General features: G+C 62.9%; 1 protein-coding gene across 8 annotated transcripts in view; it reads left to right on the top strand.

The window, feature by feature from the left end:
* The window catches only part of PITPNM2 (phosphatidylinositol transfer protein membrane associated 2), a 106,281-nt gene that overhangs the window by 17,609 nt on the left and 75,044 nt on the right, over positions 1-13,628 (top strand). For 6 of the 8 annotated variants that reach the window (XM_053669803.1, XM_053669802.1, XM_053669810.1 and 3 more), the window contains exon 2: positions 10,199-10,303. The exons of 1 other annotated variant lie outside the window; for it this stretch is intronic. The gene's annotated coding sequence lies outside the window, so the exon portion shown is untranslated. Of the gene's footprint in view, positions 1-10,178; positions 10,304-13,628 lie in introns of those variants that run through there. One more of the 8 variants, XM_053669804.1, reaches the window with a different exon arrangement.

Genomic DNA, 13,628 nt, shown 5'->3' on the forward strand with positions numbered 1-13,628 from the left:
AACCAGGAGACAACTGTGTGAGGGCTCTTTCTACCACAAAGGGCACCTCTAGCAGGGTTCCTGGCACCGCTGGGGTAAGAACAGCGTTGGGGGCAGGGGCAGCTAGACTCCTGGGGGCAGGTGGTAGCCTGGAAGGTTCCTTCCTTGTGGGGGCAGGGTGTTGGGGGGCTGCCTTGCTCGTCCTTCCTGGGCCAGCTTGTCCATCACCAAGGATCCGAGAAGCCCCACCGGCTTTAAAATTCCCCCCGACCTTGTAAAATTGCCGAGACAAGTTTGTCAAGTAAGGACATTATTTTTAAGGAGTCGTCACTCACAGATGTTCCCCGGGCGGGTGGAGGGATGGATGGGGAGCGAGTGCCTCTCGCTCGGAGACAGAGTCTCCGTTTGGGGAGGTGGAAGAGCCCTGGGGACGGAGGGTGGCGATGGGCGTGCAGCGTGAATGGGCCTCAGGCCGAGGAACTTCGGGCTTAAACGCAGTCGAGGGGCTGACCTCTGTGCTGCCTGTTTACACACACACAGAAAGACCGAGGCTCACTTCAGTTACCCGCTCAGGAGCAAAAGAACACTGAGAAGTGAGAAAGGTCCGAGAATTTAAAAAAAAGAGCCAGGGAGGCTTTTGAACAGCTTGTCCACCCAACCGTGGGCTTCTCGTTCACCTTGAACCTTTGAGGGCCCGGCAGGGGGGCTGGTACTGAGCCTGGCCCTGGGTCTGGGAGACACTGAGGGCTGGCGAGTCGTCCCCAAGAAGGAGCCTGGGCTGGGCCTGCGGGGGCTGCTGGGCAGATCCCGGATCTGCCCCCGGAGGCCTGGGGACCAACCCACGCCCCGGCCGGGGGGACACACCCTGGCCGGCTCTAGTCTCTGTGTGGACAGGAGAATCCCGCCCCTGGCCGCCCGCTGGCTGTTTTCCGAGCCTGGCGTGAGTGAAATGAGCCGTGACCCAGGCCCCATTTGCCGGTGTCCCTCGTGACTCAGGAGACTTCTGCAAAAACAGCCTTTGCCTGGCCCGTCTAGAAGCGGGTGGGACAGCAGGGATCTGCGGGGGGCCTGAGTGGACGGCTCCGCCTGCTGGGCTTGGGGGCTCTGCCTGCAGAAGAGAGCTTCGCAGGGGTGTCACCTGGGCCTCCCTGAGGGGCCCGGTGGTCATCCCATACTTGCAGCGTGGTCCGGAGCCGGGCCCCCATCCCTGCTCGCACACCAGCTGTCTGCAGCCTCTGGCGGTGTCTGGCGTGGGTTCTGACTTCTTCAGAACCTCACAGAATCCTGACCACAGAACACTGGAGGGTCTGTGGGCCTCACCCCACTCGCAGAGAGGGAAGCATGAGTCCCAGGAAAGACCCTGGTCCCAAGGCCGCAGGAAGACCCTCAACTTGGGCCAGGGCGTCCCAGCCAGCTCATGACTGAGGGCGCGAAGCGGCTTCAGGCCACGTGGCCTTGCCACGTTGCAGCCAACACAGCAATGTCAGGAGGCCAGGTGGCCGGCCAGCCCTGGTCCCCGGTCCCTGTGCCACCCGGGCACCGGGCATTCTGCCGGGGCGGTGTGCATGTCACAGGGCGTTAGTTGTGAAGAGACCTTCCAGCCGTGGTTCACAGGCAGTGAAAGCCCAGCCCCCCGCCTGACAGGTGCGCCCGGCCGGAGGCCTGCGTCACGGCGTCAAGCCAAGCAGACACCGCGGAGAGTTTCTGTCTGACTCACTGCCCTCGCAGAGGCGGCCGGGCCGACCGAGTTCTCAGGGCGCCGCGACCGCCGCGACCGCCGAGCTGCCGCGACCGCCGAGCTGCCGCAGCTGCCGCAGCTGCCCCGCGGGGGACACAACCCTGGGCGTCCCGTTCAGAAAACCGCTGCCTTCCACCAGGCTCCCAGCAGGAATTTTTTGCTTTTAACTAAAATTAAGAAAATAATAATAAAGCAACTTACCTAACACCCCAATTTAAAAAAAAAAAAAGAAGAAGGCAAAGGGAAAAATCTAACGTGAACTCAGAAGAAAATCCCCACGTTCAGCCTGGTGCCGGACTCTGCAGAGCCACTGACCAAAAGTAGAGGACACTGTCCCTTAGGCCAGGGGAGGCCGTCATGGCCCATCTTTCGGGGGCCATGCCTGCCTCCTCCTGGGGGTGACACACCCCAGGCAGACACGGCCTCAAACACACGTGAACTGTGCTGACTTTGCCTCCGAGCGCTCCCAGCGACCCCACGAGGTCACTGGCAAAACCGCCAGGTGGCCGCAGCCCCGAGCAGCCTTGCTGAACGAGATCCTTGATATCGGCCAGTCGGGTTTTAGTCGCTGTTGATGCCCAGCCAGGCCGAGCACAGGCACCCATCTCGGACCTCTGCTCCCGGCCAGCCAAGGGGCCCCGCGGGTCCCCCACGATGGAGAGCGTGACTGAAGACAGGGTGGAGGGCCACCTGCATCCCCGAGCCGGCCGCCGTCAGTGCTGCGTGTGGACCGGCCACGTGGTTGACACTCCTCCCGCATCCAGTAGCCAGATGGTCTAAACAACCCGTCAGTGGTGTGGCGAGTAAATATTTCCTGTCATTATCACGGTGCCGCTGTGGTGACGTGACGGCGGCTGAAGAGTGACTCTGAGGATCCCGCTCACTGGCGAGAGCCAGGCAGGGCGCAGGCAGGGCTGTGAAGCTGGTTCTGCGTGGGGGAGGGGACAGCGGTCAGGGTGGGACTGGCCTGCTGCCCACCTGTCGCCTCCCTTACACGGTGACCCTGGGGAGTGTTCCTGGGAGCGCTGGGCAAGGACAGTTGTGTTCCTCATCAGGAACCAGTGCGGTGGCTTTCACCGTTGGTCAGAGCTCTGTGGCCTATTTCTCTTTTTACTTTGCCTACCGGGAAGCACACCGTTACGTTTCTCTGTGGTTGTTGTGTCTTGTGCGTTTTTACTCACTTGCTTATAGATTGATCTCAAGAGCATCGGCACGGGTTTCCTTCTTCCTTTGTGGTTTTTCTCTCTTCTATTTCTGGGGGGGGGGGGTATGAAGCTGTGTCGAAGGTTTTTGGATGCAGGTAGCATGAAGAATGTGAAGAAGCTCCTGCCCGGTGACTGCAGGTGCGGAACTGGCCTCTCGCCCGTCTGCGTGGGTTATCACCTAGGTGGTGGGGCCAGGGTGTACCCTTCCCGCAGCCGACACAGAGTAATAGCTCAGTGTCAGGACAGGGAATTCCAGTGGCCGTAACACACAGTCCTCTCATCTCAGTGGCCCGTGGCAATACACTTCTTGTCATTCTTGTCACAGGCGAGTTGGATGTTCTGGAAGTGGCCTCTGTGCCGTGAATCTGGGTCTGCCAGCCCCAGGGGCTCCTGCAGGGTCCTTCACTGGCTCTGGGCCATGGAGGACCACGTGGGGCATCTTAGGGCCCAGACCCAGAAGGGGCGTTCATCCCTCTGTTCAGAGAACGGGTCACACAGCCCCTCCTCGAACCCAGGGGCTGGCGAGGGGTCCAGGAAGAGAGACTGGGACCAAGCCAGACTGCCCCCGGGCAGTGTCATGGGACCGAGCGGACGTGGAGGCGAGCTCAGGGCTGCAGAGGGACGGAGGCGAGGGTCCCGGAGACTGTGTCTGCCCCTCGTAACCCACGTGCAAGCATCGGGACGCTCGCCGCTCTGAGTTTTAGATTCTCTTCTGCCGCGACGACAGGACTGCACATCAACCTCCTCCTCATACAGAAGGGGAAACTGAGGCCCAGAGAGGAGAGCGGACCCAGAGTCAGCCAGCTGGGGCCCTGGGGTCAACGCCCACGCCTGGGACCATTTCCTTGCCCACAGAGAACGCCATTGGCAGCTGTGTCCGTGGTGCTCACACCCTGCTGTGGGCAGGACGGTGGAGAGTGGACCAAGTCCGTCAGCTAGTAGCCTGGCCACCCCACCGGGTCCTCGGGGAGATCCCCAGCCTGCCAGCGGCCGCCCGGAGCTCAGCGCAGGGCCGGTCGGCGGCGTTTCCCCCGCTGGGCGGCGGGTGGGGACTCTTCCTCAGTCCCACCGGGCCCGCCTGCTCTCGGTGACTCACACGTGAGCCTGTGAGAGGCCCCTGACCAACCCGCCTGAGGGTCACACACCACAAAACCCCCCCACGAGCCTGGCCCCCGGGTCCAGTTCTCTCTTGCCCAGCAAAGTCCTGCAAACTCAGTGGCGTAAAACACAGCTGTTTCCTTCTTTCGCTCCTGCTATGGCCTGGTGGGCGGGGCACGGTGGGCGGGGCCCGGTGGGGACACCTCGCCGCTCCGCTGGGGGTGGCAGACGCATCCCCAGGAGGTCCCCACTCCCGTGCCCGGCACATCGGGGCTGCTGCTTGGCCGTGTCGTCCGGGGCTCCTGGCTGGGACGTCCGTCCCCTCCAGGTAACCGCTCCGCACGGCCTCTCACAGCCCGTGACCCCAGGTCGTGGGGCTTCTCACCTGGCGGCCACGCCCCGAAGAGGAGCCGCAGACGCACCCAGACTGCCCCACCCTTTCCTCCTTCTCACAGTTTACCGGTTTGATTGTAGGAAAACACATGTAACGTGAAATGGGCCGCCGTGACCGTTTTTAAGCGTGCAGCTCAGCGGCAGTGACACACGCATGTGCTTGTATAGCTGCCGCTGCCGCCCAGAATGTCCATCTTCCCGCGCGGGGGCTCCATCCCCGAGAAACCCCGAGCGGCACCCGGTCACCCGGCCCCCGGCACCCACCACTCCCCTCTCTGTCTCTGCGAAGTTGTTCTTGAAAGGGACCGAGTAAGATCGATCCTGCAAGACTTTCTAAGAATTGGATTTTAGAGACAGAGGAAGGAAGAGAAAGAGAAAGACTGATTTGCTGTTCCACTTATTTATGCATTCGCTGGGTGATTCCTGTAGGTACCCTCACCAGGAATCGAACCGGCAACCTTGGTGTATCGGGATGACGCGCTGACCAACTGAGCATCGGTTGGGCTGCCCAGCCAGGGCCTGTCTCTATGAATTTGACCGCTGTGGTCCCTCATATAAGTGGAATCCTACAGTATCTGTTCTTTTTTTTTTTTTAAAGATTTTATTTATTTGTTTTTAGACAGAGGGGAAGGGAGGGAGAAAGAGAGGGAGAGAAACACTGATCTGTTGTTTCTTGCACGCCCCCTACCGGGGACCTGGCACGCTACCCAGGCATGTGCCCTGACTAGGAATCGAACCTGTGATGTTTTGGTTCCCAGGCCAGTGTTCAGTCCACTGAGCCACACCAGCCAGGGCCAGTATCTGTTCTTTTGTGTCTGGCTCCTTTCACTTAGTCTAATGCCCTCCAGGGTCACCCACGTGACAGAAGTTCCCTCCTTTTGGGGGGCTGCATACTAGTCCCTCGCACGGCGGGACCACATCCTGGTTGCCCATCACCCCTCAGAGGGCACAAGGGCTGTCCTGAGGTTTCCTGCTGTGAACACCTGTCCCAGCATGCTGACACCTGGATCCCTGCTTCCTGGCACCTGGTCCTTACCTCCACCTTGTTCTGCTGGTGATGGCCGGTCACAGGGGCCGGACGAGCGCTGGCCTCGTCCAGGGTCACCAAAGAAAGCGCCTCTCACAACCACTCTGGGGAAAAGGCCCATGCAGCCGAGACGGGGTGGACCCCCTCCCTCGCACGCACCCCTCTGAGGCCTGGCTCCACCCTCCAGGCCCCTGGGACACCCAGGTTCCCACGGCCCGGCTCTCAGAGGCCAGTCCCGTTGGCGAAGCTCCAGCCAGACCCCACGCGCCCCGCCCTCGAGCAGGACGCAGCGACGGCTGCGCCTCTCGTTACATAACCTGTTATTCTGTGCGCGCCGGCCCGGCTCGTCAGAAGTTCCTGACAGCCAGCTGTAGGAGCTCCAGGCAACAGGGCAGGGGCGGGGGGCCTCTCCCTCATAGTATTAGTCACTCTGTACTCAGCTAAATTTAACTTTTTATCATCCCAGTGATATTTTTGTGGGCTTGGGATTTTACATAATGCTACCAACTGCTGCCGGCTAAGAATTTCTCCTCCTTGTTCGGCGTGCGCGAGTGCGTGCCGGGCGTCTTCCCCCGTGGACTCGCGCGCGCTCGGGGGTCCCTGGCTCTGTTCCTGTCCCCGGTGCTGCCTGCCTGGGCTGGGGTTTGCATCTTCGGGCTCTGGGAGAAGGCTAGCTCCCAACAGCTTCCTAATGGCCTCGCTAATGCATCCTTCCACTGCAACATCTCCGGGGCTTTCCTGCCGCCACCTCCGAAGGGCTTCCCAGAGGGACACTGGGCTCCAGAGTGGGGTGTGGAGAAAGCAGAGGGAAAGGCTCCGGAAGGCGGGGGGGGGGCGGGGGTGGCAGGGAAGGGACTAGCAGTAAGAAATCCAGCCATCCTCCCACAGCCGCGGGGCCTGGGATGCTGGTGGGCGGCAGGTGCGGAGAACTCTGGGCTGCGGGAGGCTGAGCGGGGAGGCGGGGCCTCTGTGGGGATGCAGTGCAGCCGGTCTCCTTCCTCCTCGCTGCTCGGAAACGGTGGCCTGCCGGGCATCACCCAACGGTCTTGTGTGCTCCACTGTAACTGCGCAGGAGGTGCCTACGTCCATTTTCCAGACAGGGAGACTGAGGGTCACGTCCGAGGGCTGACTCGGCAGCAGACATGGAGTGCTTCCCGTGTGCCAGGCCTGGCCCTGGGCCCTTTCTCCCACCGGCCCACGGGCTCCTCGCGGCCCTTCTGTGAAGCCGGCCTCGCAGACAGGCCAGGCCGTCGAGGCCATGGGGCCGAGCGGCGGCAGAGCCGGACGTCAGCACCTGTCCACCAGCAGGCCCCTCCTTCTGGCCACTCAGTCGTGACACCTCCGCTCTGCTAAGGGGCTTCCCTTCCCAGGGGCACAGATGGCAGCGACGGGACTCGGGCTGGGCCCCGCCGTGCTCTTTCCTGAGCATCACAGGGCTGTGCTGGCCTCGGCCTCCCAGCAGGCTGTCTGTAGAACATAGCAGGGCGTGTGCGTGCAGACTGTCACCACGGAGAGGAGCTGGGACAGGAGAGACTCAAAAATACTGAGGTATCACTTAAGTTATCAGAAAATTAGGGACTCCTACATACATACCTCAAAGAACCGGAAACATACATGAACACAAAAACTAGTACGTCCGTGTGTACAGAGGCCGACGGGTGGAGGCAGCGCAGTCCCTGGCGGCAGATGAACCCGGGAGCGAACCTGGTCCCTCCTCCCAGGGGAGTGTGACTCAACCTTGAAAAGGGACCGAGCGCTGGCACCTGCCACAACAGGGACGACCCTCGAGAACCAGATGCTGCGTGAGAGACGCCGGCCACGGAGGCCCCACGTGTGACTCCGTGTGTAAGAAACGTCCGGGGCAGGCACATCCGCGGAGACCGAGAGCAGATGGTGTCTGTGGGGGGCTGGGCCCAGGGGGAGTGAGGGAGGAAGGGCACTAATGGGAGGAGAGGGGTGTTTTCTGGGGCGACGGAAACGTTCGTGATCGTACACATGACTCTGAGCTGGACACTTCACACCGGTGAATTTTAGGACACGTGAATCATATCTCAATAAAACAAAAAAATTGGGTGCCGTGCCCTGCGGGCGGAGCTGCAGGCCGGCCCTGCTGTCCGCCGCCAGGACAGTTTGCTCTGCTGCCGCTGCCCCTGGCACCGCCCTCTGCCCAGTCTTCTCCCCCGGCCTGGCCTTCCGGTCTCTAGGCCAACGGAGAATGGAAACAAGTGTTCAACCCTGGTCACACTGCCCGCTCGTTAGGAACTCACGTGTTCAACCAGGGCTGGCTCCCGGCACGCGGACATCCGGGCCGGTCAGTGCACGGGCACCCGGTCGAAACAGTGCTCACCGGGTGTGTGTCTGACATTTACCTCGCCGGGTGCGATCGGCACGAGGGGCACCGATCCGTAGAAATTGTGTAGAGAGAAAGCCTCACGTGAGTGACAGCTCATGTCCACTGCCCGAAACGAGGTCAGGGATCAGAGACGATTTCGGGGAAGCGGCTCGGAATTCCTGTCCCCCGGGGTGTGTTTCCTTGGTGATGTGTGGGAGCCGCCCGTGGCGGATCGAGGTCTAAAACCTCAGAGGGGGTCTCTCTCATGGCGCGGTGACTCGTGGGTCAGGCTGCGTTGCAGGAGTGAGACTTGCTGAGAGTAAGACCTGTCTCGGCACCCCTCCCCCCACAGCAGGTAAACACGGGTGGTGGCCGGTGTGCGAAATGGGGCCGGAGGGATCTGGTCCCAGTCAGGGTCTGCGTGCGTCGAATCCTCACAGCGTACACTGTAACCCATCACTACCCGTTACAATTGCGCCTCCGTGACACTGGTCGGGGGGTGGGGGTGGGGGCGTAAAGGAATAAAACATTTTCTTTTGTTTCTGGGAAACGACAAAGCGCGTGTGTTTTTCGTGGCCGGTTCCAGGACCCCACCCCACGACCCCACCCCATGGGTGTGCGTGGCATGTGTGTGCGGCACGGAACTGCTCGGTTTGCATTTCTCACTTCCCCTCAGGGGAGCGGGCCGATCGGCTTCTCACCCCATCCCCCCTGCCCTTGTGCGGGGTCCCTGGAGGAGCCCTGAGTCACCTGGCAGCGGCTTCCTACCTTCTTCCCGCTGTTTCGCCCCCTCCCACGCCCCCGGAGCAGCCTCCCTCCTGGAGCTGACTCCACATTCACCTTCTGCACTTCAAATGCTCTCCTGCGTGATCCGTGATGCCCCCCCCCTCCGTGTGCCTCTGTGCGGGGACCCTGCTGGTCTCGTTCTGAGTGACCATTGCCCTCCTCGTCCAGGGAGGGGCAGCTGGCCCGCCTGCGATGCGCCGCCCCCTTACCTGCCCTGCTGCCTGGGACTGGTCTGTTGCCATGGAGACCCATAACCTCTAACACAGGGAGACCTACAGGGACCCCACAGAGTGGTTGCAGGGATTGTGGCCCAGTTGCCTTGCAGGGGCAGGGCGTGTGCCCGGTGCAGAGCCGTGGGTTTTGCTGGGGTGTAGGAAGAGAAGCTGGGGGACCCGGCATGCCCAGCGGGGGACTGGAACCTGGGACGGCGGGACATCTTGTTTGTTTGGGGTCCAGCATGGGTAGGAACTATTTGCGGGGGAGGGGCAGGTGCAGGGTGGACATGGCTGGACCCTGCAGCCCATCCCAGCGGGGAGTTCGCCGAGTTAGCCGAGACTTCCCGGGAGCGTGGGACTGCGCCGGGTGGTGGGCGCGTGAAAGCCAGGCTCCGGCGCTGCACACCCCCCACCGCGGGGCCTCCCCAGTTAGGTTCTCCCTGAACTCCTCTCGCTGCCTGTCCTCAGGTGGCAGTTTACCACTTTGCTGTCCGCCGCCCTCGAGACGCTCCTCCTCTTCTGCCTGGCAGACAGAGGCTGGTGTCCCCGAGCCCCTGTTCCGGCCTCAGCCCGAACAGGAGGGCGGTTCTGGAGCTGGGAGCCGGTTTCTGGGTTTGTGGCCCACAGGGGGCTGCCCTCCGGGCACGGCCCCTAGAAGGCCTGGCTGCTGCCGGCTTCCTGGGCGCAGGTCTAGGGCTCCCAGGTGCCCCGACGTGCAGGACCGGGTGCCCGGCTGCGGGCGTGGGCTGTGGGCGACTCCGTGGGAGCCCTGGGTCAGGCGGACCATAACATCTTTCAGCATGGACTCTAACTGCAAAGACAATAGTTTATTCTAAAAAATTTAAGAATTTTTAAAGCGGTGGCTTTATCGGCACCTGGGAGTTTTTTACAGCCATGGAGACTGGCTGTACCCGGGACTCCCTGCAGATCGGTTCTCTTCCTTTTGCGTTTGTTGTGCGTGCTCCGCTCGGCCCCCAGCTACCTGGCAACAGGCGGGTCTCTGGTCACACGCTGCCCGTCTGCAGGGAACCCGCAGGGAGGCCGGAGAGTCAGTCCTTTGCTTCTCTTGCTCTGCCACCTGCCTGGCTGGTGCAGCATGAGGTCCCACGGTGCCCAGGGGTTGATGGGTAAAAGCCTCTGGTCTGAGGCCCAGGGCTCTGAGCTGGGCTTCTGAGATGAGACAGCTGCCCGTGCGGGTCACAGGTGTCTCCCTGAGCCACCTCCCCCCAGGGCGTGGGGGCCCTAGGAAACGCTGCGAGCTTCCGTTGCCACAAAACGCATCCTTGGTCCCACGAACACCCCTGTGGCCGGTGTCCCCATCCCGTTCTCTGGTCGCACCTGGATGCCCAGTCTCTGGCGCTGCTCGGGCTGAGGCCCGGCTTTCCCAGGTGTCTCACCTCCTCCCCCACTGGCTTCTCCCTGCAGGATGCTGGCACCTGTGTCCTGGTCCCCAACGCCCTCCTGTGGGCCTAGCCAGCCGAGCCGTCCCGCGGTAGGACAGCGGGGGAACCTTCTCCCACAGAACTCCAGGTAAGGACCGTCTCCGGCTTTGGCGTTGGGGGTTCAGGGGCTCTGCCGCCATTTGCTTCCTTCGTAAACACCTGACTTCACCTGATGGGCTCGGGGAAGATCGTATTCGTCGTTCCTGCCTCCTGCCGATATCCACTGCTCTTCTCTAAGTAGGAGGGACGGACGTTCTGCCTGGGTAATGGCGGATTCCAGATGCGGCCACACCTGGTCGCTGTCTTCCGGGCAGAGCGCCTGATGCCTCCCTTCTCCCTGCTCCCCGGGCTCGGCCTGGCTCCCCGCATCCCCGGCCAACAGGACAGGACCGGAGTTGGGGGCTTCCCGACCTCCAGCAGTGGGTAGGGGCCAGCTGTGACCCAGCATGATGCGCCATGGCCTATGACACGGAAACAGTCACACACGTATTTTCATAACTGTCTCCCAGACGAGAAGCTGCAGAGGATGTGACCGAGGTCCTTGCAGAGTCGTGGGCGGCCTCAGGACCTGGGGTCAACCCTTGGTGCCCTTTTGCTCCCCCCCCGGCTTTGCCCCACCAGCTTCTGTCCCAGTGAAGAGCTGGAACCCTGGGCCCTTTCAGGCCTCGCGTCCTCCCGGTCCTACATTCAAGGGTCAGGCACAGGCCTCACCCTGTCCCCTTTGTCACGCCACGGCCTTTGGTGGGCAGGACACGGACAGTGACGTTGCCTCTTTCTTTCCCGAACTCCGACACGACCTTCTTCCCGCGTGCTGATTGGCTGGGTTGAGCTTTGGGGCGCAAAGGTTGGATGCATCCCGGGAAACTGACCTGACCCGGTGAGGAGGCAGGGGTGGGGGGCGCCGGCGCCCCAGGTTCTGTGCCGTCTGGCCCGGCTGTGGGCTGTGAGTGCACAGGCTCCCGTGTGGGGGCCATGCTGGCCCCACACCGCGGGAGGAAGCCAGGGCTCAGAGATGCCCACTGTCTGACTCAAGGTCACACAGCTGTTAAGCACTGGGCTTGGGGCCCACACCCGGAAGCACACGGCCTGGTTTCCTGGATGCGGCAGGACGGCCAGCCCAGCCTTCCTGGCGGTCAGTCTCCCGGGAGTCCCTTCCGGACTCTGGCCGCCCAGCGCCCCTCTCAGTGCCGCGGTTCCCGTCCCGTGGGCGCCAAAGGCAGGCGTTCCTCTGCAATCCCTCTTTCAGTTGGTGTGGAAAGGCCCCCCGTGCTCGGCAGGGGGTGTGCTGTGTTGCACTTTTTCGTTTTGGTCTAACGTGTCTCCACGGTGGTGTCTCGGCTGCCGGGGCGGCGGGGGTGGCGGCGGGGGGCTGGCAGGGGAAGTCGGCGCTGACGCGCAGCCTGCCCGAGGTCACCTGCGCTACCTGTGACCACCCGGCCGCGGGCACTTCTCGCTCTGCCCCTGGCCTGAGCCCTGACATCGACCCCGTGGCTCTGAAAGGGCCTCCTGCTGCCTGCAGAGCACAGCTGCATCCCCATTCCCGTGGGGATGGAGGTGGAGGGGCAGGGGGGTCTTGCAGTGTGTCTCCTCGGGGGTCCTCAGCTGCACCTGTCCGTGCGTCCAGCGACCATGTACTGGCTCCTTGGTGTCTTCCCAGCAGGGTTCTGGGTGCTGGGGACGCAGCCTGGAGTGTAACAGACAGACAGAAGCCTGTGCCCTGGGGTGGCCCCGCTATCTCCACACGGCCCCCTCTCTGCCTCCCGGTCCTGGCCTCTGCCCGGCCCTGGAAGACAGCAGGCCCCAGTGGGAAGAGCAGGGTCGCCCCATCTGCGCCCTCAGCTGCTCCTGGGCACCTGTGTGGCCTGGAGGGACCCTCGGTGGCAATACTCATCGAGGTAGTGGGGAGAGGCAGCCCCCAGTCCCCGCGCTGAGAATACCACCCCTGCAGGGAGGGAAGGGCTGGAGGAGCAGCGTTTATTTCAGGAGTTTCTTACTCCAAAGGAACTGAGCCCTTCCTTGCAGAGCTGGGGGTGGGGTGGGTGCAGGGCAGGGGATGGTCTTGAGTCTGCCTCCGTGGGGTCCCGTGGGAGAGCTGCCGGGCAGGGTCCTGGCCCGGCTCCGCGGCGGTCACTTCCTTCCTGCCGCCCCAGCTCACACAGGGAGGGGCACTTCCTGCCGTTGTTTCCAGGGAGGTTCAGCGAGGTCGCAGGCTCCCGGGGAGGAAGAGAGCTGACGACTGGGGCCCGCGGACCACAGCAGCGGCTGACACACACTTTCCGTCCCCACCGCCTGTGGCCCCGTCACCTGCGGAAGCTTGTTAACGGTCCCTCTCGCCCCCCTCCTGGTGTCTCCAGTGCGACTCGGGGTACAGGGCGGACCCGCCCTCTTTTTTTGTGCTCAGGCCCTCCCCTCCCCCTCATGATGGACCCAGGCCCTTGGGGGTCCCCTTCTTCCTCCCAAGAGCCTCCGGGCACCCACTCCCGGGCTGGCTCAGGTGGCTCTGGGAGCCGTCCTTGCTTCCGTCCCGGTGGCGGAAGCTGCGCCTCTGGTTTCATTCCTGGTCGCAGCTCTGGTCCCTTGTTGTGCTTTGCCCAAGGCTTTCAGGTTGCCGGAGGGTGCAGCTGCATTCGCTGGGCCAGGTGGTGGGGGCAGGGGGTGGAGTGGAGGCTGCGAGGGCACCAGACTCAGGTGTGTTTCTGGAAGTCGATCCTAAGGGGATCCCGGAAGCACCGGGTGGACTTGGAGGGACTCGAGGGACCGTGGAGTCTGGACGCGTCTCTAAGCCTATGAGGAAGCTGAGCCCAGTCACAGGGGTTGCTTGTCCAAGGCCCCAAGGCCAACTGGTCAGCCGGGGAGCCCCCCGATTTGGGCTTATGACGTCCAGTCTGATGTGTTTGCAGCTGAAGGGACGGACGGAGGGCTGGAGTTGGGGGACCTGCAGAGGCCTGAACACCCCAGAGGCAGGAGCCGGGAAGAGGGGCTGGTTTCAGACACCGCAGCTGAGCTGGCGTGGGGTCCCGGGGGACCCCCCTGGTGGGCAGGAACTGACCGAGGCTTTGCAAGCTGAGGATTCCAGGTTCTCTGGGCCTCCCGTGGCTTTCTCCAGGTCAGCGTTTGGACCTCGCCGGGCAGGGGTCTTCGTTGCTGAGCCTGAGTGTTGAGCAGGTCAGAGCTGACACTGCTGCGCACGTTACTGAAGACTCTGTTGAGCTCCTACTAAGCGCCAGGCCGGAGACAGGCGTTGCGGCTCTCTTGGCGCCGACAGACGAGGAGGCTCGGCCACCCCCAGAGAGGAAGCAGCAGGGCCCTCGTCAGAGGCGCATGCGGGGAGCTGGCCATGCATGCTCCGGGCAGCTCGGTCCAAGGACGGCGGCGAAGCCCCTGCGGTCACCAGACGCCCCGGTGGCCACAGG

Source organism: Artibeus jamaicensis, unplaced genomic scaffold, assembly GCF_021234435.1.
Source record: "Artibeus jamaicensis isolate MK-2021 breed Jamaican fruit bat unplaced genomic scaffold, CSHL_Jam_final contig_525, whole genome shotgun sequence".
Taxonomy (NCBI): domain Eukaryota; kingdom Metazoa; phylum Chordata; class Mammalia; order Chiroptera; family Phyllostomidae; genus Artibeus; species Artibeus jamaicensis.